The following is a 25,065-nucleotide window of genomic DNA, read 5'->3' as shown; positions in this document are numbered from 1 at the left end:
TGTAATCTGATGTAGAGACAGAGACCCCGATTCCACCAATCTGTCACTTACTGGGTGCAGCAGTTGTGATAGAATCGCAGTTTTCTGGGCTCCAGATCCAGCAGAGCTCAGAATTCTGAGCCCTGTATAGCCCCGCCCACAACACTGATTGGATGCTTTCTGTGTACTCTGTATATTGACATAAAGCTGCTAATCAGTGCTGGAGATGGGGGCAGGGTTGGGCTAAGAGAGACGACACACCTGGTCCTCTAGGGATAATCTTCTGCCGATAAAACATTGATGTTATTGAAACATCATAACATAGCCCCGTAAGTGACACATCACTGGAATCAGGGTCTCTGCCTCTACATCGTGCTGCTCTCAGATTACAAAGCAAAAACCTGCTGACAAATTCCCTTTAATAAATTTGGTGTTCCTTACTTCATCAAGCTTTGGGTTCAAAGCACAAAAACACCAGTCTTGCAAAGTTCCTCCCATTGTCTTCTTCAGGAGTGCATTGTGGACATGTTCTATGCAGTAATCACAGTGCAAAAAGTCAGAAGAGGCGAGTTTTCCCTATCGACTGCAAAACCGTAAGTTTCGTGTTAAGAATGCTCAATGACCAGGGAGAAAGGAAGAATACTTCGTAAAAAAATATGTAAGAATTAAAAAAACTGCCAACTATTTAAAAATATATATATGTTTTTAGATTAGATTTTTCCTTAAAGGAGGATGTCAGCTCCTGTTTAAGAAATTATATGAATTTCCAAAAAAAAAAAATTGCAATGATGGAACACCTTGGCCTAATTTCCCCAAAATATAGGCAGCTCTTTCAAGTAATCAAAGATACAAAAAATGATTTTTTATTCCTTAACTCCGTATATGACATTTTGGCTTTAATACTGAGCCTGTGAAGAAAAGGGCCTGTCACTAGGGTTGAGCGAAACGGGTCGAACATTTTCAAAAGTCGCCGACTTTTGGCGAAGTCGAGTGTCATGAAACCCGATCCGACCCCTGTGCATTGTCGGCCATGCGGTACGCGACTTTCGCGCCAAAGTCGCGTTTCAATGACGCGAAAAGCGCCATTTCTCAGCCAATGAAGGTGAACGCAGAGTGTGGGCAGCGTGATGACATAGGTCCTGGTCCCCACCATCTTAGAGAAGGGCATTGCAGTGATTGGCTTGCTGTCTGCGGCGTCACAGGGGCTATAAAGGGGCGTTCCCGCCGACCGCCATGTTACTGCTGCTGATCTGAGCTTAGGGAGAGGTTGCTGCCGCTTCGTCAGAAGCAGGGATAGCGTTAGGCAGGGTCCATTAACCACCAAACCGCTTGTGCTGTAGCGATTTCCACTGCCCAACACCACCCTCGGTGTGCAGGGACAGTGGAAGCTACATTTTTTTTTTTTCCCCCTCAGCGCTGTAGCTCATTGGGCTGCCCTAGAAGGCTCCCTGATAGCTGCATTGCTGTGTGTACGCCGCTGTGCAAACCAACTGCTTTTTTCAAAGCACAAATCCTCTTGTTCCTTCCTTTCTGCACAGCTATCTTGTTTGTTTGTCCACACTTTTTATTTAATTTGTGCATCAGTCCACTCTTTATTGCTGCCTGCCATACCTGGCTGAGATTACTGCAGGGAGATAGTAATTGTAGGACAGTCCATGTTTTTTTTTTTTTGTGGGAGATTAAGATTGGCATTTCTGCCATCCCTATGTGTGCCATCTCTCACTCAGTGGGCCATAGAAAGCCTATTTATTTTTTTGCTTGATTTGGGTTCTAAAATCTACCTGAAAAAATCACTACATCAATCAGTGGGAGAAAAATATTGGCCTCAGGGCTTCTGTGCCACTCCTGACTCCTGTGTGTGCCATCTCTCACTCAGTGGGCCATAGAAAGCCTATTTTTTTTTTTTGCTTGATTTGGGTTCTAAAATCTACCTGAAAAAATCACTACATCAATCAGTGGGAGAAAAATATTGGCCTCAGGGCTTGTGTGCCACTCCTGACTCCTGTGTGTGCCATCTCTCACTCAGTGGGGCATAGAAAGCCTATTAATTTTTTTGCTTGATTTGGGTTCTAAAATCTACCTGAAAAAATCACTACATCAATCAGTGGGAGAAAAATATTGGCCTCTGGGCTTGTGGGCCACTCCTGACTCCTGTGTGCCATCCGTCACTCAGTGGGGCATAGAAAGCCTTTTTTTTTTTTATTTGGTTTCTAAATTGTCATTGAAAAAATCATTTTATTTTATTTGGTTTCTAAATTATTCCTGAAAAAATAATTTTATTTTATTTTGTTTATAAAGTCTCCCTGAAAAAAAAAAAAAAAATAGGTGGGAGATTAATATTGCCCTTTCTGCTTGTGTGCCAGTCTTGACTCCTGGGTGTGCCATCTCTCTCTCTCTCTCTCTCAAATTGTGGGCCATAGGAAGCCTATTAATTTTTTTGCTTGATTTGGGTTCTAAAATCTATCTGAAAAAATCAGTACATCAATCAGTGGGAGAAAAATATTGGCCTCTGAGCTTGTGGGCCACTCCTGACTCCTGTGTGTGCCATCTGTCACTCAGTGGGGCATAGAAAGCCTTTTTTTTTTTTATTTGGTTTCTAAATTGTCATTGAAAAAATCATTTTATTTTATTTGGTTTCTAAATTATTCCTGAAAAAATCATTTTATTTTATTTTGTTTATAAAGTCTCCCTGAAACAAAAAAAATAGGTGGGAGATTAATATTGCCCTTTCTGCTTGTGTGCCAGTCTTGACTCCTGGTTGTGCCATCTCTCTCTCTCTCTCTCTCAAATTGTGGGCCATAGAAAGCCTATTAATTTTTTTGCTTGATTTGGGTTCTAAAATCTACCTGAAAGAATCACTACATCAATCAGTGGGAGAAAAATATTGGCCTCTGGGCTTGTGGGCCACTCCTGACTCCTGTGTGTGCCATCCGTCACTCAGTGGGGCATAGAAAGCCTTTTTTTTTTTTTAATTTGGTTTCTAAATTGTCATTGAAAAAATCATTTTGTTTTATTTGGTTTCTAAATTATTCCTGAAAAAATAATTTTATTTTATTTTGTTTATAAAGTCTCCCTCAAAAAAAAAAAATAGGCGGGAGATTAATATTGCCCTTTCTGCTTGTGTGCCAGTCTTGACTCCTGGGTGTGCCATCTCTCTCTCTCTCTCTCAAATTGTGGGCCATAGAAAGCCTATTAATTTTTTTGCTTGATTTGGGTTCTAAAATCTACCTGAAAGAATCACTACATCAATCAGTGGGAGAAAAATATTGGCCTCTGGGCTTGTGGGCCACTCCTGACTCCTGTGTGTGCCATCTGTCACTCAGTGGGGCATAGAAAGCCTTTTTTTTATTTTTTTATTTGGTTTCTAAATTGTCATTGAAAAAATCATTTTATTTTATTTGGTTTCTAAATTATTCCTGAAAACATCATTTTATTTTATTTTGATTATAAAGTCTCCCTGAAAAAAAAAAAATAGGTGGGAGATTAATATTGCCCTTTCTGCTTGTGTGCCAGTCTTGACTCCTGGGTGTGCCATCTCTCTCTCTCTCTCAAATTGTGGGCCATAGAAAGCCTATTAATTTTTTTGCTTGATTTGGGTTCTAAAATCTACCTGAAAAAATCACTACATCAATCAGTGGGAGAAAAATATTGGCCTCTGGGCTTGTGGGCCACTCCTGACTCCTGTGTGTGCCATCTGTCACTCAGTGGGGCATAGAAAGCCTTTTTTTTATTTGGTTTCTATATTGTCATTGAAAAAATCATTTTATTTTATTTGGTTTCTAAATTATTCCTGAAAAAATCATTTTATTTTATTTTGTTTATAAAGTCTCCCTGAAAAAAAAAAAATAGGTGGGAGATTAATATTGCCCTTTCTGCTTGTGTGCCAGTCTTGACTCCTGGGTGTGCCATCTCTCTCTCTTTTTCTCTCTCAAATTGTGGGCCATAGAAAGCCTATTAATTTTTTTGCTTGATTTGGGTTCTAAAATCTACCTGAAAGAATCACTACATCAATCAGTGGGAGAAAAATATTGGCCTCTGGGCTTGTGGGCCACTCCTGACTCCTGTGTGTGCCATCCGTCACTCAGTAGGGCATAGAAAGCCATTTTTTTTTTTAATTTGGTTTCTAAATTGTCATTGAAAAAATCATTTTATTTTATTTGGTTTCTAAATTATTCCTGAAAAAATCATTTTATTTTATTTTGTTTATAAAGTCTCCCTGAAAAAATCTTTTTATTTTATTTTGTTTATAAAGTCTCCCTGAAAAAAAAAATAGGTGGGAGATTAATATTGCCCTTTCTGCTTGTGTGCCAGTCTTGACTCCTGGGTGTGCCATCTCTCTCTCTCTCTCTCAAATTGTGGGCCATGGAAAGCCTATTAATTTTTTTGCTTGATTTGGGTTCTAAAATCTACCTGAAAAAATCACTACATCAATCAGTGGGAGAAAAATATTGGCCTCTGGGCTTGTGGGCCACTCTTGACTCCTGTGTGTGCCATCTGTCACTCAGTGGGGCATAGAAAGCCTTTTTTTTTATTTGGTTTCTAAATTGTCATTGAAAAAATCATTTTATTTTATTTGGTTTCTAAATTATTCCTGAAAAAATCATTTTATTTTATATTGTTTATAAAGTCTCCCTGAAAAAAAAAAAAAATAGGTGGGAGATTAATATTGCCCTTTCTGCTTGTGTGCCAGTCTTGACTCCTGGGTGTGCCATCTCTCTCTCTCTCTCTCTCAAATTGTGGGCCATAGAAAGCCTATTAATTTTTTTGCTTGATTTGGGTTCTAAAATCTACCTGAAAGAATCACTACATCAATCAGTGGGAGAAAAATATTGGCCTCTGGGCTTGTGGGCCACTCCTGACTCCTGTGTATGCCATCCGTCACTCAGTGGGGCATAGAAAGCCATTTTTTTTTTTTAATTTGGTTTCTAAATTGTCATTGAAAAAATCATTTTATTTTATTTGGTTTCTAAATTATTCCTGAAAAAATCATTTTATTTTATTTTGTTTATAAAGTCTCCCTGAAAAAAAAAAATAGGTGGGAGATTAATATTGCCCTTTCTGCTTGTGTGCCAGTCTTGACTCCTGGGTGTGCCATCTCTCTCTCTCTCTCTCAAATTGTGGGCCATAGAATGCCTATTAATTTTTTTGCTTGATTTGGGTTCTAAAATCTACCTGAAAGAATCACTACATCAATCAGTGGGAGAAAAATATTGGCCTCTGGGCTTGTGGGCCACTCCTGACTCCTGTGTGTGCCATCTGTCACTCAGTGGGGCATAGAAAGCCTTTTTTTTTTTTTTTATTTGGTTTCTAAATTGTCATTGAAAAAATCATTTTATTTTATTTGGTTTCTAAATTATTCCTGAAAAAATCATTTTATTTTATTTTGTTTATAAAGTCTCCCTGAAAAAAAAAAATAGGTGGGAGATTAATATTGCCCTTTCTGCTTGTGTGCCAGTCTTGACTCCTGGGTGTGCCATCTCTCTCTCTCTCTCAAATTGTGGGCCATAGAAAGCCTATTAATTTTTTTGCTTGATTTAGGTTCTAAAATCTACCTGAAAAAATCACTACATCAATCAGTGGGAGAAAAATATTGGCCTCTGGGCTTGTGGGCCACTCCTGACTCCTGTGTGTGCCATCTGTCACTCAGTGGGGCACAGAAAGCCTTTTATTTATTTTTTTTATTTGGTTTCTAAATTGTCATTGAAAAAATCATTTTATTTTATTTGGTTTCTAAATTATTCCTGAAAAAATCATTTTATTTTATTTTGTTTATAAAGTCTCCCTGAAAAAAAAAAAAAAATAGGTGGGAGATTAATATTGCCCTTTCTGCTTGTGTGCCAGTCTTGACTCCTGGGTGTGCCATCTCTCTCTCTCTCTCTCTCAAATTGTGGGCCATAGAAAGCCTATTAATTTTTTGCTTGATTTGGGTTCTAAAATCTACCTGAAAAAATCACTACGTCAATCAGTGGGAGAAAAATATTGGCCCCTGGGCTTGTGGGCCACTCCTGACTCCTGTGTGTGCCATCTGTCACTCAGTGGGGCATAGAAAGCCTTTTTTTTTTTTTTTATTTGGTTTCTAAATTGTCATTGAAAAAATAATTTTATTTTATTTGGTTTCTAAATTATTCCTGAAAAAATCATTTTATTTTATTTTGTTTATAAAGTCTCCCTGAAAAAAAAAAAAATGGGAGATTTATATTGACATTTGTGCTTGAGTGACAGTCCTGCGTGTGTGGCATCTCTGTGATTTGGTGCCACAGAAAACAGAGTGTATAACATTGTGCCTGATTTTCCTTGTGGTATCACCAACCTGTAAAGGGATATTGAAATCAAACAGAAGTTATAGCTCACCGTGTAAGTTGTTTGACAGCAACAAATAAAGTTACTTTGGTTAAGTTTATAAAACAATGAGGAAGTCTGGTGCAAGAGGTCGTGGCCGTGGGCGTTCATTGTCAGCTGGTAATGATGGTAGTGGTAGTGGAGCATCAGGTGGTCGTGGGAAAAAAAATATTCCACCTAAGTCTGGAGCTGTGGAGCCAGGTTCGTCGTCTGGCTACACATGGCCTCGAACGCTCTCTTTTCTGGGAGTAGGAAAACCGCTTTTAAAGCCGGAGCAGCAACAGCAAGTTTTGGCTTACCTTGCAGACTCAGCCTCTAGCTCTTTTGCCTCCTCTTCTGAAACTGGTAAATGTAAAAGCAGCGCGTCGTTAGTGGATGTTCACGGTCAGGGACAAGTCGCTTCCTTGTCCTCTTCAGCAAAAACAACAACAGAGAAGGATGCAGCAGGCGACACAACGGGTTACTCCATGGAGCTCTTTACACATACCGTCCCTGGCTTAGAAAGTGAAACAGTTAACAGTCCATGCCCATTACAAGTTGAATCTGACATGGAGTGCACTGATGCACAGCCACAGCCAGACTACTATGCTGGTCCTTTGACTCAGACCACAACATTGCCCTCTCAGGGTACTGATCCACAATCAGACCCTGATGAGACTATGTTGCCTCATCACGTACGCTATACCACCGACCGACACGGTGACACAGACGAAGTTGCACACGAGGTAGAAGAGGAGGTAATAGATGACCCTGTTGTTGACCCCGATTGGCAGCCATTGGGGGAAAAGGGTGCAGGCGGCAGTAGTTCTGAAGCGGAGGAGGAGGGGCCGCAGCAGGCATCAACATCGCAACAGGTTCCATCTGCCGGGCCCGTATCTGGCCCAAAACGCGTGGCAAGGCAAAGCAAAAAACTGTTGGAGGACAGCGTGTCCATCCGGTTAAAGCTCAGTCTGCAATTCCTGAAAAGGGATCCGATGCTAGGAAGAGTGCAGTCTGGCATTTTTTTAAACAACATCCAATTGATCAGCGCAAAGTCATCTGTCAAAAATGTTCAACTAGCTTAAAGGGAACCTGTCACCTGAATTTGGCGGGACCAGTTTTGGGTCATATGGGCGGAGTTTTCAGGTGTTTGATTCACCCTTTCCTTACCCGCTGGCTGCATGCTGGCCGCAATATTGGATTGAAGTTCATTCTCTGTCCTCCGTAGTACACGCCTGCACAAAGCAAGATTACCTTGCACAGGTGTGTACTACGGAGGACAGAGAATGAACTTCAATCCAATATTGCGGCCAGCATGCAGCCAGCGGGTAAGGAAAGGGTGAATCAAACACCTGAAAACTCCGCCCATATGACCCAAAACTGGTCCCGCCAAATTCAGGTGACAGGTTCCCTTTAAGCAGAGGTCAGAATCTGAAAAGTCTCAATACAAGTTGCATGCATAGACATTTAACCACCATGCATTTGCAAGCTTGGACTAACTACCAAACATCCCTTAAGGTTGTAGCACCCTCGGCCAATGAAGCTAGTCAGCAACGCAACATCCCTTCCGTCACTGTAAGGCCACCATTTTCCGCACCACCGGCAGTATCTGTGCAGGTTTCTTTGCCAGCCCAAAGCAGTCAGGGTCAGGGAATCACCAGTTTTGTAGGAGGAAATACTGCATCTAGGGTACCGGCGGAAACAATACCGTCTCCAACAGTCTCTCAGTCTGCCATGGCCACCGGCACACCCGCTAGTTCCACGATCTCCAGCTCTCCAGTCCAGCTCACCCTACATGAGACTCTGGTTAGAAAAAGGAAGTACTTATCCTCGCATCCGCGTACACAGGGTTTGAACGCCCACATAGCTAGACTAATCTCGTTAGAGATGATGCCCTACCGGTTAGTTGAAAGCGAAGCTTTCAAAGCCCTGATGGAGTACGCTGAACCACGCTACGAGCTACCCAGTCGACACTTTTTTTCCAGAAAAGCCATCCCAGCCCTGCACCAGCATGTTAAACAGCGCATCGTCCATGCACTCAGGCAATCTGTGAGTACAAAGGTGCACCTGACTACAGATGCATGGACCAGTAGGCATGGCCAGGGACGTTACGTGTCCATCACGGCACACTGGGTGAATGTGGTGGATGCAGGGTCCACAGGGGACAGCAATTTCGGGATAGTTGTGCCTAGCCCATGGTCTAGGAAACAGTTGGCTGTAGGCGTTCGCACCCCCTCCTCCTCGTCCTCCTGCAGAAGCGAGAGCTCTTCCACAGACCGCAGTCACCAAACCACTCCATCGTCAGCTGTCACTGTTGCACACCAGTTGTCCCATTATGGGGCAGCTACTGGCAAGCGTCAGCAGGCTGTATTGGCTATGAAGTGTTTGGGCGACAACAGACACACCGCGGACGTTCTGTCCGAGTTCTTGCAGGAAGAAACGCAGTCGTGGCTGGGCACTGTAGATCTTGAGGCAGGCAAGGTAGTGAGTGATAATGGAAGGAATTTCATGGCTGCCATCTCCCTTTCCCAACTGAAACACATTCCTTGCCTGGCTCACACCTTAAACCTGGTGGTGCAGTGCTTATTGAAAACTTATCCTGGTTTCTCCGACCTGCTCCTCAAAGTGCGTGGACTTTGCTCACATATCCGCCATTCGCCTGTACACTCCAGCCGTATGCAGACCTATCAGCGGTCTTTGAACCTTCCGCAGCATCGCCTAATCATAGACGTTGCAACAAGGTGGAACTCAACACTGCACATGCTTCAGAGACTGTGCGAACAGAGGCGGGCTGTTATGTTTTTGTGGGAGGATACACATACACGGGCAGGCAGTAGGATGGCAGACGTGGAGTTGTCGGGTGTGCAGTGGTCGAAGATACAAGACATGTGTCAAGTCCTTCAGTGTTTTGAGGAATGCACACGGCTGGTTAGTGCAGACAACGCCATAATAAGCATGAGCATCCCCCTAATGCGTCTGCTGATGCAAAGTTTGACGCACATAAAGGATCAGGAGTCTGCACCAGAGGAAGAGGAAAGCCTTGATGACAGTCAGCCATTGTCTGGTCAGGGCAGTGTACAGGACGAGGTAGCAGGCGAAGAGGAGGTGGAGGACGAGGAGGATGATGGGGATGAGTATATTTTTAATGAGGAAGCTTTCCCGGGGGCACTGGAAATTGGTGGCGTGGCAAGGCCGGGTTCTGGTTTTTTGAGGGACACAAGTGACGTAGATTTGCCTGCAACTGCACCTCAACCAAGCACAACCGCAGATTTGACAACTGGAACTTTGGCCCACATGGCGGATTATGCCTTGCGTATCCTCAAAAGGGACACACGCATTACTAAAATGATGAATGACGATTACTGGTTGGTCTGCCTCCTTGATCCTCGCTGTAAAGGCAAATTGCAAAATATTATGCCACATGAGAACTTGGAACTAATATTAGCAACAAAACAATCAACTCTTGTTGACCGTTTGCTTCAGGCATTCCCAGCACACAGCGCCCGTGATCGTTCTCACACGAGCTCCAGGGGGCAGCAGACCAGGAGTGTTAGGGGTGCACACATCAGAAGTGGCTTTGGACAGAGGGGTTTTCTGACCAGGTTGTGGAGTGATTTTGCTATGACCGCAGACAGGACAGGTACTGCTGCATCAATTGAAAGTAACAGGAGACAACATTTGTCCAGTATGGTTACAAACTATTTTTCATCCCTTATCGATGTTCTCCCTCAACCGTTATTCCCATATGATTACTGGGCATCCAAATTAGACACCTGGCCAGAATTGGCAGAATATGCATTGCAGGAGCTTGCTTGCCCGGCAGCTAGTGTCCTATCAGAAAGAGTAGTCAGTGCTGCAGGTTCAATATTAACCGAAAAAAGGACTCGTCTGGCTACACAAAATGTTGATGGTCTAACATTCATTAAAATGAACCACAACTGGATTTCTAATTCTTTTGCCCCACCTTGCCCGGGCGACACCTAGCTTTCCTTAGAAAAGCTCTTGCCTGTGGACTACTGTGAATGACTTTTCAAATGTCTTAATTTGCAGCAGCTAATTGTCCAGCATACGACATGTTTACACCTCCCTAAATGGCCAAACTCCCCACACGGGGCCGTGGTATCGCGACTTGGCGCAAGCACCCGTGAGAGTGCTGTTTGTCTGAAGAGGTGGGTGTGCCCGCTTCTGGTCGACAGCACTGCCACTGGGTCCCTCATAGTACACTAAACTGTCTCTGGCGGTGGTGGTGCGCACCCAACGTCAGACACACTGTTGTAACATGAGGGGCCCTGGGCCTCTACCGCCGTCCACAAGAGAGTTCACCCACCCCCAGGTCAAACATTGCTCTGCCACTTCCACAATTATCTCTCACACTTCCACCAATGTTTAGACTATGCGCTGACATCCTTCCATTCCTGCCACTGACAATACCATTGTGTTGACATGTATAATGGTACTTAACATAGTCAGGGGCAGTGTCCTCTATTTACCAAAGTAAAAACTTTGCGCCAAATTAGTAGGTCAGAAACAACGCAGAGGATCCCACCCCTGTACCTAAAGATTGCACCCTTTAGTGTTTTCGCTGGATTTTAATGTGAGACATTCACATTTATGTATTGTTTTGGACTACTAACTGGCAGACACTCATTACAATCATCCTCCGCTGACCAGGCCACTGCTGGCCGTGTTCACCTGGAACCAATTTAAAATTGCCTACAGCCATCTGTTATTATGTTAGGCCTTCGATGCCTGTCTGCGGTCACTCCTTCCACTAGGCCTCCACTGACCACACCACTGCTGCCCGTGTACCCCTGGAACCAGTTTAAAATTGCCTACAGCCATCTGTTATTATGTTAGGCCTTCGATGCCTGTTTGCGATCCGTTCTTTCTACTACTACTACACTGACCAGGCCACTGCTGCCCGTGTTCCCCTGGAACCAATTTAAAATTGCCTACAGCCATCTGTTATTATGTTAGGCCTTCGATGCCTGTCTGCGGTCACTCCTTCCACTACGCCTCCACTGACCACACCACTGCTGCCCGTGTACCCCTCGAACCAATTTAAAATTGCCTACAGCCATCTGTTATTATGTTAGGCCTTCGATGCCTGTTTGCGATCCGTTCTTTCTACTACTACTACACTGACCAGGCCACTGCTGCCCGTGTTCCCCTGGAACCAATTTAAAATTGCCTACAGCCATCTGTTATTATGTTAGGCCTTCGATGCCTGTCTGCGGTCACTCCTTCCACTAGGCCTCCACTGACCACACCACTGCTGCCCGTGTACCCCTGGAACCAATTTAAAATTGCCTACAGCCATCTGTTATTATGTTAGGCCTTCGATGCCTGTTTGCGGTCACTCCTTCCACTAGGCCTCCACTGACCACACCACTGCTGCCTTTGTACCCCTGGAACCAATTTAAAATTGCCTACAGCCATCTGTTATTATGTTAGGCCTTCGATGCCTGTTTGCGGTCACTCCTTCCACTAGGCCTCCACTGACCACACCACTGCTGCCTTTGTACCCCTGGAACCAATTTAACATTGCCAACAGCCAGCCCAATTTTTTGATGTTAGGCCTTCGAAGCCTGTCTGCGGTCCGTTCTTTCTACTACTACTACACTGACCAGGCCACTGCTGCCCGTGTTCCCCTGGAACCAATTTAAAATTGCCTACAGCCATCTGTTATTATGTTAGGCCTTCGATGCCTGTCTGCGGTCACTCCTTCCACTACGCCTCCACTGACCACACCACTGCTGCCCGTGTACCCCTCGAACCAATTTAAAATTGCCTACAGCCATCTGTTATTATGTTAGGCCTTCGATGCCTGTTTGCGATCCGTTCTTTCTACTACTACTACACTGACCAGGCCACTGCTGCCCGTGTTCCCCTGGAACCAATTTAAAATTGCCTACAGCCATCTGTTATTATGTTAGGCCTTCGATGCCTGTCTGCGGTCACTCCTTCCACTAGGCCTCCACTGACCACACCACTGCTGCCCGTGTACCCCTGGAACCAATTTAAAATTGCCTACAGCCATCTGTTATTATGTTAGGCCTTCGATGCCTGTTTGCGGTCACTCCTTCCACTAGGCCTCCACTGACCACACCACTGCTGCCTTTGTACCCCTGGAACCAATTTAAAATTGCCTACAGCCATCTGTTATTATGTTAGGCCTTCGATGCCTGTTTGCGGTCACTCCTTCCACTAGGCCTCCACTGACCACACCACTGCTGTTTTTTTACCCATGGAACCAATTTAACATTGCCAACAGCCAGCCCAATTTTTTGATGTTAGGCCTTCGAAGCCTGTCTGCGGTCCGTTCTTTCTACTACTACTACACTGACCAGGCCACTGCTGCCCGTGTTCCCCTGGAACCAATTTAAAATTGCATACAGCCATCTGATATTATGTTAGGCCTTCGATGCCTGTCTGCGGTCACTCCTTCCACTAGGCCTCCACTGACCACACCACTGCTGCCCGTGTACCCCTGGAACCAATTTAAAATTGCCTACAGCCATCTGTTATTATGTTAGGCCTTCGATGCCTGTTTGCGGTCACTCCTTCCACTAGGCCTCCACTGACCACACCACTGCTGCCTTTGTACCCCTGGAACCAATTTAACATTGCCAACAGCCAGCCCAATTTTTTGATGTTAGGCCTTCGAAGCCTGTCTGCGGTCCGTTCTTTCTACTACTACTACACTGACCAGGCCATTGCTGCCCGTGTTCCCCTGGAACCAATTTAAAATTGCCTACAGCCATCTGTTATTATGTTAGGCCTTCGATGCCTGTTTGCGGTCACTCCTTCCACTAGGCCTCCACTGACCACACCACTGCTGCCTTTGTACCCCTGGAACCAATTTAAAATTGCCTACAGCCATCTGTTATTATGTTAGGCCTTCGATGCCTGTTTGCGGTCACTCCTTCCACTAGGCCTCCACTGACCACACCACTGCTGTTTTTTTACCCATGGAACCAATTTAACATTGCCAACAGCCAGCCCAATTTTTTGATGTTAGGCCTTCGAAGCCTGTCTGCGGTCCGTTCTTTCTACTACTACTACACTGACCAGGCCACTGCTGCCCGTGTTCCCCTGGAACCAATTTAAAATTGCATACAGCCATCTGATATTATGTTAGGCCTTCGATGCCTGTCTGCGGTCACTCCTTCCACTAGGCCTCCACTGACCACACCACTGCTGCCCGTGTACCCCTGGAACCAATTTAAAATTGCCTACAGCCATCTGTTATTATGTTAGGCCTTCGATGCCTGTTTGCGGTCACTCCTTCCACTAGGCCTCCACTGACCACACCACTGCTGCCTTTGTACCCCTGGAACCAATTTAACATTGCCAACAGCCAGCCCAATTTTTTGATGTTAGGCCTTCGAAGCCTGTCTGCGGTCCGTTCTTTCTACTACTACTACACTGACCAGGCCACTGCTGCCCGTGTTCCCCTGGAACCAATTTAAAATTGCCTACAGCCATCTGTTATTATGTTAGGCCTTCGATGCCTGTTTGCGGTCACTCCTTCCACTAGGCCTCCACTGACCACACCACTGCTGCCCGTGTACCCCTGGAACCAATTTAACATTGCCAACAGCCAGCCCAATTTTTTTATGTTAGGCCTTCGAAGCCTGTCTGCGGTCCGTTCTTTCTACTACTACTACACTGACCAGGCCACTGCTGCCCGTGTTCCCCTGGAACCAATTTAAAATTGCCTACAGCCATCTGTTATTATGTTAGGCCTTCGATGCCTGTCTGCGGTCACTCCTTCCACTAGGCCTCCACTGACCACACCACTGCTGCCCGTGTACCCCTGGAACCAATTTTACAGTGTCTACAGCCTAATTTTGTTATGTTAGGCCTACTACGCCTGTCTGCGGTCCCTCCTTCCAATATTCGTCCACTGACCACACCACTGCTGCCCGTGGACCCCTGGAACCTATTTTTAATTGCATAGAGCATCCTTTTTTTAATAGTAGGCGTACAAAGTCTGTCTGCGATCCACTATTGAAATTGTACTCCACTGCCCAGAGCAATGCTGCCTGCGTACCCCTGTAACTTTTTTAAGCTGCAGTGAGCCACATTTTTGGTTTAAGTCCTACTATCTGTGTCTGTCTGCGCCACTCAATTCAGCTGTCTTCCTTTGAAAAAAGCTGAGCGTCAATAGTCTTGTTTTCAGCCTCTAGGAATTTTAAAACTGCATTGGGGGTACAACTTTGGTAGGGCCTACTAACGGTGTCTGCCTCCCCAAGGTGTGCCCCAGGTTTCCTCTCCATTGCTTCGTTCTTCATGCTCTCGTCTAGTAGTTGTTGGAAACTACACTGCATTAGGCCTACAAATTGGGTATGGGGTGTAGAGAGATGGTGTGTTACACTCCAAGGTGTTCCCTAAGTTTCCTCTCCATTGCTTCGATCTTCATGCTCTCGTTTAGTAGTTGTTGGAAACTACACTGCATTAGGCCTACAAAATGGGTATGGGGTGTAGAGAGATGGTGTGTTCCACTCCAAGGTGTTCCCCAGGTTTCCTCTCCATTGCTTCGATCTTCCGACTCTCGTTTAGTAGTTGTTGGAAACTACACTGCATTAGGCCTACAAATTGGGTATGGGGTGTAGAGAGATGGTGTGTTCCACTCCAAGGTGTTCCCCAGGTTTCCTCTCCATTGCTTCGATCTTCATGCTCTCGTTTAGTAGTTGTTGGAAACTAGACTGCATTAAGCCTACAAAATGGGTATGGGGTGTAGAGAGATGGTGTGTTCCACTCCAAGGTGTTCCCCAGGTTTCGTCCACATTGCTTCGGTCTTCCGACTCTCGTTTAGTAGTTGTAGAAAACTACACTGCATTAGGCCTACAAATTGGGTATGGGGTGTAGAGAGATGGTGTGTTACACTCCAAGGTGTTCCCCAGGTTTCGTCCACATTGCTTCGGTCTTCCGACTCTCGTTTAGTAGTTGTAGAAAACTACACTGCATTAGGCCTACAAATTGGGTATGGGGTGTAGAGAGATGGTGTGTTACACTCCAAGGGACCAGCTGCTTGGAAAGAATCACCAAACCAGGGATTCAAGCTTGAGGAGGCTAATTTGCATATTCCAGGTGCCTTCTGGGAAAAGCGAAGAGTCTCCCTAAGCTAGAAGATCGTTGGGTACAGCCGGGACCAGCTGCTTGGAAAGAATCACCAAACCAGGGATTCAAGCTTGAGGAGGCTAATTTGCATGTTCCAGGTGCCTTCTGGGAAAAGCGAAGAGTCTCCCTAAGCTAGAAGATCGTTGGGTACAGCCGGGACCAGCTGCTTGGAAAGAATCACCAAACCAGGGATTCAAGCTTGAGGAGGCTAATTTGCATATTCCAGGTGCCTTCTGGGAAAAGCGAAGAGTCTCCCTAAGCTAGAAGATCATTGGGTACAGCCGGGACCAGCTGCTTGGAAAGAATCACCAAACCTTACGGCGCGCGAATTTTTGCCTGTAGGACATTAATGCAAGAGAGCTTGGCTGAGTAGATTACACAAGAAGGAAAACACACAGCAAGTCAGCAGGATCTAGGAGCAACATGGCAGATGTGACAACCTACATGGTGAGCTGCAGCATGTGCTACATGTTCACAGATCGACCAGAAGAAGAATTAAATTTCACCTGTCAGAAGTGTAGACTAGTGGCCCTTTTAGAAGAAAAGGTGCGGGGTCTGGAAGAAAGAATAGCAACTTTGAAACTCATCAAAGAGAATGAAGACTTTCTAGACAGAACAGAAGCATCTCTACTGGTCACAGAAGGTGAAAAAAGTGTCAGAGAACCTCCAAAAGCAGATTAGTGGAAGCATGTGACCAAAAGATGCAAGAAGACCATGGAGAAATCACCAACCACACAACTGAAGAACCGATATCAAATCTTTGTAGAGGATGAAGATGGCACACCTAAGGATGAAGCAATACCAGCAAGCAAAAAAGAAAAGGGCACACAGCAACAAGTGACAGCAAAAAGTACAGCCAAGAAGCAACGAAGAGTGGTGGTGGTGGGAGATTCACTACTGAGAGGCACAGAAGCAGCCATCTGCAGACCGGACATAACTGCAAGAGAAGTATGCTGCCTTCCAGGTGCGATGATCAAGGATGTGACCGATAGGATACCAAAGCTCTTCAACTCCAAGGACGTCCACCCATTTCTTCTGATACATGTTGGCACCAATGACACGGCAAGGAAGGACCTACCGACAATCTGCAAAGACTTTGAAGAGTTGGGGAAGAAAGTAAAGGAACTGGATGCACAGGTAGTTTTTTCTTCTATCCTTCCAGTAGACGGGCATGGCACCAGGAGATGGAACAGGATCCTTGATGCAAACAACTGGCTAAGAAGATGGTGCAGACAACAAGGATTCGGATTCCTGGACCACGGTGTGAATTACTTGTACGATGGACTCCTCGCCAGAGATGGACTACACCTCAACAAACCTGGGAAACACACATTCGCCAGAAGACTCGCTACACTCATCAGGAGGGCGTTAAACTAGAAGAAGAGGGGACGGGAAGAAAAACATTAGACTTGAACAAAGAAGATCCAGGAAAACATACTCAGAAGGGAGGTAAGAACATTTCTAAGACAATCCACAGCGAGGAGATTGGAACAAAACAAAATCCTCTAAACTGCATGCTCGCAAACGCCAGAAGCCTGACAAACAAGATGGAAGAACTAGAAGCAGAAATATCTACAGGTAACTTTGACATAGTGGGAATAACCGAGACATGGTTAGATGAAAGCTATGACTGGGCAGTTAACTTACAGGGTTACAGTCTGTTTAGAAAGGATCGTAAAAATCGGAGAGGAGGACGGGTTTGTCTCTATGTAAAGTCTTGTCTAAAGTCCACTTTAAGGGAGGATATTAGCGAAGGAAATGAGGATGTCGAGTCCATATAGGTCGAAATTCATGGAGGGAAAAATGGTAACAAAATTCTCATTGGGGTCTGTTACAAACCCCCAAATATAACAGAAACCATGGAAAGTCTACTTCTAAAGCAGATAGATGAAGCTGCAACCCATAATGAGGTCCTGGTTATGGGGGACTTTAACTACCCGGATATTAACTGGGAAACAGAAACCTGTGCAACCCATAAAGGCAACAGGTTTCTGCTAATAACCAAGAAAAATTATCTTTCACAATTGGTGCAGAATCCAACCAGAGGAGCAGCACTTTTAGACCTAATACTATCTAATAGACCTGACAGAATAACAAATCTGCAGGTGGTCGGGCATCTAGGAAATAGCGACCACAATATTGTACAGTTTCACCTGTCTTTCACTAGGGGGACTTGTCAGGGAGTCACAAAAACACTGAACTTTAGGAAGGCAAAGTTTGACCAGCTTAGAGATGCCCTTAATCTGGTAGACTGGGACAATATCCTCAGAAATAAGAATACAGATAATAAATGGGAAATGTTTAAGAACATCCTAAATAGGCAGTGTAAGCGGTTTATACCTTGTGGGAATAAAAGGACTAGAAATAGGAAAAACCCAATGTGGCTAAACAAAGAAGTAAGACAGGCAATTAACAGTAAAAAGAAAGCATTTGCACTACTAAAGCAGGATGGCACCATTGAAGCTCTAAAAAACTATAGGGAGAAAAATACTTTATCTAAAAAACTAATTAAAGCTGCCAAAAAGGAAACAGAGAAGCACATTGCTAAGGAGAGTAAAACTAATCCCAAACTGTTCTTCAACTATATCAATAGTAAAAGAATAAAAACTGAAAATGTAGGCCCCTTAAAAAATAGTGAGGAAAGAATGGTTGTAGATGACGAGGAAAAAGCTAACATATTAAACAACTTCTTCTCCACGGTATTCACGGTGGAAAATGAAATGCTAGGTGAAATCCCAAGAAACAATGAAAACCCTATATTAAGGGTCACCAATCTAACCCAAGAAGAGGTGCGAAACCGGCTAAATAAGATTAAAATAGATAAGTCTCCGGGTCCGGATGGCATACACCCACGAGTACTAAGAGAACATTAGTAATGTAATAGATAAACCATTATTTCTTATTTTTAGGGACTCTATAGCGACAGGGTCTGTTCCGCAGGATTGGCGCATAGCAAATGTGGTGCCAATATTCAAAAAGGGCTCTAAAAGTGAACCTGGAAATTATAGGCCAGTAAGTCTAACCTCTATTGTTGGTAAAATATTTGAAGGGTTTCTGAGGGATGTTATTCTGGATTATCTCAATGAGAATAACTGTTTAACTCCATATCAGCATGGGTTTATGAGAAATCGCTCCTGTCAAACCAATCTAATCAGTTTTTATGAAGAGGTAAGCTATAGGCTCGACCACGGTGAGTCATTGGACGTGGTATATCTCGATTTTTCCAAAGCGTTTGATACCGTGCCGCACAAGAGGTTGGTACACAAAATGAGAATGCTTGGTCTGGGGGAAAATGTGTGTAAATGGGTTAGTAACTGGCTTAGTGATAGAAAGCAGAGGGTGGTTATAAATGGTATAGTCTCTAACTGGGTCGCTGTGACCAGTGGGGTACCGCAGGGGTCAGTATTGGGACCTGTTCTCTTCAACATATTCATTAATGATCTGGTAGAAGGTTTACACAGTAAAATATCGATATTTGCAGATGATACAAAACTATGTAAAGCAGTTAATACAAGAGAAGATAGTATTCTGCTACAGATGGATCTGGATAAGTTGGAAACTTGGGCTGAAAGGTGGCAGATGAGGTTTAACAATGATAAATGTAAGGTTATACACATGGGAAGAAGGAATCAATGTCACCATTACACACTGAATGGGAAACCACTGGGTAAATCTGACAGGGAGAAGGACTTGGGGATCCTAGTTAATGATAAACTTACCTGGAGCAGCCAGTGCCAGGCAGCAGCTGCCAAGGCAAACAGGATCATGGGGTGCATTAAAAGAGGTCTGGATACACATGATGAGAGCATTATACTGCCTCTGTACAAATCCCTAGTTAGACCGCACATGGAGTACTGTGTCCAGTTTTGGGCACCGGTGCTCAGGAAGGATATAATGGAACTAGAGAGAGTACAAAGGAGGGCAACAAAATTAATAAAGGGGATGGGAGAACTACAATACCCAGATAGATTAGCGAAATTAGGATTATTTAGTCTAGAAAAAAGACGACTGAGGGGCGATCTAATAACCATGTATAAGTATATAAGGGGACAATACAAATATCTCGCTGAGGATCTGTTTATACCAAGGAAGGTGACGGGCACAAGGGGGCATTCTTTGTGTCTGGAGGAGAGAAGGTTTTTCCACCAACATAGAAGAGGATTCTTTACTGTTAGGGCAGTGAGAATCTGGAATTGCTTGCTTGAGGAGGTGGTGATGGCGAACTCAGTCGAGGGGTTCAAGAGAGGCCTGGATGTCTTCCTGGAGCAGAACAATATTTTATCATACAATTAGGTTCTGTAGAAGGACGTAGATCTGGGGATTTATTATGATGGAATATAGGCTGAACTGGATGGACAAATGTCTTTTTTCGGCCTTACTAACTATGTTACTATGTTACTATGTAAGGTGTTCCCCAGGTTTCCTCTCCATTGCTTCGATCTTCATGCTCTCGTTTAGTAGTTGTTGGAAACTACACTGCATTAGGCCTACAAATTGGGTATGGGGTGTAGAGACGGTGTGTTCCACTCCAAGGTGTTCTCCAGGTTGCCTTTCCTGAGCTTCTATCTTCAGTCTCTCGTTTAGTAGTTGTTGGAAACTACGCTGCATTAGGCCTACAAATTGGGTATGGGGTGTAGAGAGATGGTGTGTTCCACTCCAAGGTGTTCCCCAGGTTGCCTTTCCTGAGCTTCTATCTTCAGGCTCTTGTTAAATAGTGGTTAAATGGAACAACTGCATTTGGCGTACTAGTTGGTTTGGGGCCTACTAACAGTGTCTGCCGCTCCTTGCTGTTCTCCTCCACTGAACAAAGCTGTGCCGCCTGTTTACTACGGTTGCCAATTTTGAACTGCATTTCGACTACTTACTGATTTGGGCCTACTCTCTGTGTCAGCCTCTCATTCCAGTTGTCCTCCACTGCAATGCCCCCTGGTTAGTCCTGTGTTACCAATTTTGAACTGCATTTAGCCCACTTTATTCTTTGGGCCTATATCTGTGTTTCCTCCTCATCCTGCCCATTGCCCAGCTAGTGATAGATGAGTCTGCTGGTACATTGACCCATAACGCAAAATTCCCTGTGCACGCTACACAGCAAGATTGTGACCCTGCTGAAAGTCAGGTTCCTCTTCCCGCATACCATACCACCTTACACGGGGACAAAGAGGAAGGTGCAGATGAAAGTGCAGGTTCCTTCATCAGCCAAATGACCCCCAATTTCAAATGCCTTCAAATTATTATAAGCTAAATTATGATTGACAAGCTTCAGTAACAAGAATCGATGTTTTTGCCATTAAAATGGGCAGTGTAGGTGTTTTCCTGGCCTCCACTCACTGCCGACTATGCTCACCCATTGACTTGCATTGGGTTTCGTGTTTCGGGCGATACCCGACTTTTCGCGATAATCGGCCGATTCCACTCGACTCGACTTCTAAGATAGTCGGGTTTTGCGAAACACGGCTCGACTCCAAAAAGGTCAAGGTCGCTCAACCCTACCTGTCACAAGATCAGAAATCACTAAGGCTATGTTCACATTTGCGTTGTTGTGTGTTGCGTCGGCGACGCAACGCACAACGCATGCAAAACGCATGCAAAAACACATTGTTTTGTGACGCATGCATCCATTTTTTGTTGATTTTGGACGCAAAAAAAATGTAACTTGCTGCGTCTTCTGCGCCCTGACGCTTGCGCCAAAAAAGACGCATGCGTCACAAAATGCAAGGCAACGCATGTCCATGCGCCCCCTTGTTAAATATAGGGGCGCATGACGCATGTGTCGCCGCGGTTGCGCCCGACGCACTGCAAATGTGAACATAGCCTAATAGTTGCTCATATTTTCTCCCCGCAGCTCAACTGATTTTGACGCTTTTTTTCTTTTTTAAATCCGCCATTTGGTTCCGGAGATACAGGACTATTAATTTACTGCTAATATTTATGATGTCTACTATGGGGACGTGGCTCAAAGCTTGTGTCATTAGACTGCTCTGCATAATTATCCTGAGGACCGCCCCCTGAGAAATTACCATAAAGAGTAGCACTATAAAAAGTCCATCTCTAGAGAACCGTACGATGCATCTGAAAAATAAAACCCAAAAGCTGAACACTCAGGAGAGCAGCAGGAATAAAATAAGAATAAATACTAAACACTTATAATCTGATGACAGGTCATCTTTAAAGGGGGTTTCCCAATAATAAAAGTTAATTTTAATCAATAGATCTTGGAATAATAATAACTTCCACCAGGAGCGGACACTGACAGCTTGGGGCCCCTGTGCAAGAAATGTGTCTGGGCCCCCCTCCTATATACACTGCCTTGTGAAAGTATTTGGCTCCCTGGAATTTTTCAACCTTTTCCCACATATCATGATTCAAACATAAAGATACCAAATGTAATTTTTTGGTGAGGAATCAACAACAAGTGGAATACAATCGTGAAGTTGAATGAAATTTATTGGTGATTTTACATTTTTGTGGAAAATCAAAAACTAAAAAGTGGGGCGTGCAATATTATTCGGCCCCTTTAACCTAATACTTTGTTGCGCCACCATTTGCTGCGATTTATAGCTGCAAGTCGCTTGGGGTATGTCTCTATCAGTTTTGTACATCGAGAGACTGAAATTCTTGCCCATTCTTCCTTGGCAAACAGCTCGAGCTCAGTGAGGTTTGATGGAGATCGTTTGTGAACAGCAGTTTTCAGCTCTTTCCACAGATTCTTGATTGGATTGAGGTCTGGACTCTGACTTGGCCATTCTAACACCTGGATACGTTTATTTGTGAACCATTCCATTGTAGATTTTGCTTTATGTTTAGGATCATTGTCTTGTTGGAAGACAAATCTCCGTCCAAGTCTCCAACAGGTTTTCTTCAAGAATGGTCCTGTATTTGGCTTCATCCATCTTCCCATCAATTTTAACCATCTTCCCTGTCCGTGCTGAAGAAAAGCAGGCCCAAACCATGATGCTGCCACCACCATGTTTGACAGTGGGGATGGTGTGTTCCAGGTGATGAGCTGTGTTGCCGTTACGCCAAACCTATCGTTTGGCATTGTTGCCAAAAAGTTCAATTTTGGTTTAATCTCAACAGAGCACCTTCTTCCACATGTTTGGTGTGTCTCCCAGGTGGCTTGTTGCAAACTTTAAACTACAATTTTTATGGATTTCTTTGAGGAATGGCTTTCTTCTTGCCACTCTTCCATAAAGGCCAGATTTGTGCAGTGTATGACTGATTGTCGTCCTAAGGACAGACTGTCCCACCTCAGCTGTACATCTCTGCAGTTCATCCAGAGTGATCATGGGCCTTTTGGCTGCATCTCTGATCAGTCTTCTCCTTGTTTGAGATGAAAGTTTAGAGGGACGGCCGGGTCTTGGTAGATTTGCAGTGGTATGATACTCCTTCCATTTCAATATGATCGCTTGCACAGTGCTCCTTGGGATGTTTAAAGTTTTGGAAATCATTTTGTATCCAAATCCGGCTTTAAACCTCTCCACAACAGTATCACAGACCTGCCTGTTGTGTTCCTCGGTCTTCATGATGCTCTCTGTGCTTGAAACAGAACCCTGAGACTATCACAGAGCAGGTGCATTTATAGGGAGACTTGATTACACACAGGTGGATTATATTAATCATCATTAGGCATTTAGGACAACATTGGATCATTCAGAGATCCACAATGAACTTCTGGAATGAGTTTGCTGCACTGAAAGGGGCCGAATAATATTGCACGCCCCACTTTTCAGTTTTGAATTTCCACAAAAATTTAAAATAACCAATACATTCCGTTCAACTTCACAATTGTGTTCCACTTGTTGTTGATTTTTCACCAAAAATGTACATTTGGTATCTTTATGCATGAAGCATGATATGTGGGAAAAGGTTGAAAAGTTCCAGGGAGCCGAATACTTTCGCAAGACACTATATATACAGCTCTGGCAAAAATTAAGAGATCAGTTTGTCTGATTTTTCTCTTTATAGGTATATTTTTGAGTAAAATGTAAAATTGTTCTTTTATTCTATAAACTACTGACAACATGTCTCCGAATTTCTAAGCAATAACTTTTGTTTTTTTTCTGAAAAGGAGAAATTGTCCAAATTAAAGAAAATGCATTGCTTTCAGACCTCAAATAGTGCAAAGGAAACAAGTTCATATTAATTCATAAACAACAATACTAATGTTTTAACTCACTACGAGTTCAGAAATCAATATTTTGTGGAATAACCATGATTTTTAATCACAGCTTTCATGCGTCTTGGCATGCTTTCCACCAGACTTTCACACTGCTTCTGGGTGAAGTTATGCCACTCCTGGTACAAAAATGTAAGCAGTTCTTCTTTGTTTGATTGCTTGTGACTATACATCTTCCTCTTGATTACATTCCAGAGGTTTTCAGTAGGGTTCAGGTCTGGAGATTGGGCTGGCCATGACAGGGATTTGATGTGGTGGTCATTCCAAACGGAAAGATAAGAAAAATAAGTTTTATTATACTTACCTGGGGGCGGTCCGGTCCGATGGGTGTCGCAGGTCTGGGTCTGGTGCCTCCCTTCTGCTTGTGATGCCACCCTCCTACTTGCTTCATGGCTCCCCGACATCGCGCTCCTGCACAGGCATACTTATGTATATGCCCTAATGAGGGCAGAGCAAAGCACTGCAGTGCGCAGGTGCCGGGATGGTCAGAGAGGAGCGCAAGATCGGGGAGCCATGAAGCAAGCAGGAGGGCTGCATCTCAAGAAGATGAGAGGTGCCGGAGCCGGACCTGCGACACTCATTAGACTGGACCACCCCCCCGGGTGAGTAAAATAAAACATATTTTTCTTCACTTGCAGGTTGGATCGGACTTAACTACAGCATTATAGCATGCTGTAGATAAGCTCTGAAAGGCAGTGATCTATCTTATAGCGGCCAAAACAGGTGACAGGTTCCCTTTAAACATAATAAGCAATAACATAGAAGGGAGCAGGGGAGGTGAAGTGTAGAAAGCTTACCACGTTGTTGATTTCAAGTTGATGTATCAGCAGGAGTCCATTGGTGATCACAAGCAAATGAAAAAGAAAAAAGGGAAATCCACCGACACATTCAGCAGGAAATAGTTGAAATGACTTTATTTAGAAAAACTTTAAAACATACTAAAATGAAACCTCTGAAACCTGACGCGTTTCTGGTGTATACAACACCCTTATTCATAGGATTAATTCTATGAATAAAGGTGTTGTATACACCAGAAACGCGTCAGCTTTCTGAGGTTTCATTTTAGTATGTTTTAAAGTTTTTCTAAATAAAGTCATTTGAACTATTTCCTGCTGGATGTGCTGGTGAATTTCCCTTTTTCCTTTTTCATAATAAGCAATAATAACATCTTCCTCCAACTCCCCTTGTTTCTAAATCCATTATAAATCCCCCTTCCTCCCTTCCCAATCCCCCATCATTCACTTCTCCCCAGTACCGCATCATTGCCCATTACACCACCTCCATCATTGCCTTCTCCCCACCACCCCATCATTGCCCATTTCACACCTCCATCATTTCCTCCTCCCCTATCACCCCCATCATTGCCCTTTCCACCATCATTGTCCTTTCCACTACCACCATCATTGGCTTTTCCCCCACCACCCCATCATTGACCATTCCACCACTCCATCATTTCCTCCTCCCCC

The sequence above is a fragment of the Ranitomeya imitator genome, chromosome 1, assembly GCF_032444005.1.
Source record: "Ranitomeya imitator isolate aRanImi1 chromosome 1, aRanImi1.pri, whole genome shotgun sequence".
Classification (NCBI taxonomy): Eukaryota; Metazoa; Chordata; class Amphibia; order Anura; family Dendrobatidae; genus Ranitomeya; species Ranitomeya imitator.
This window is presented reverse-complemented; position numbering follows the sequence as displayed.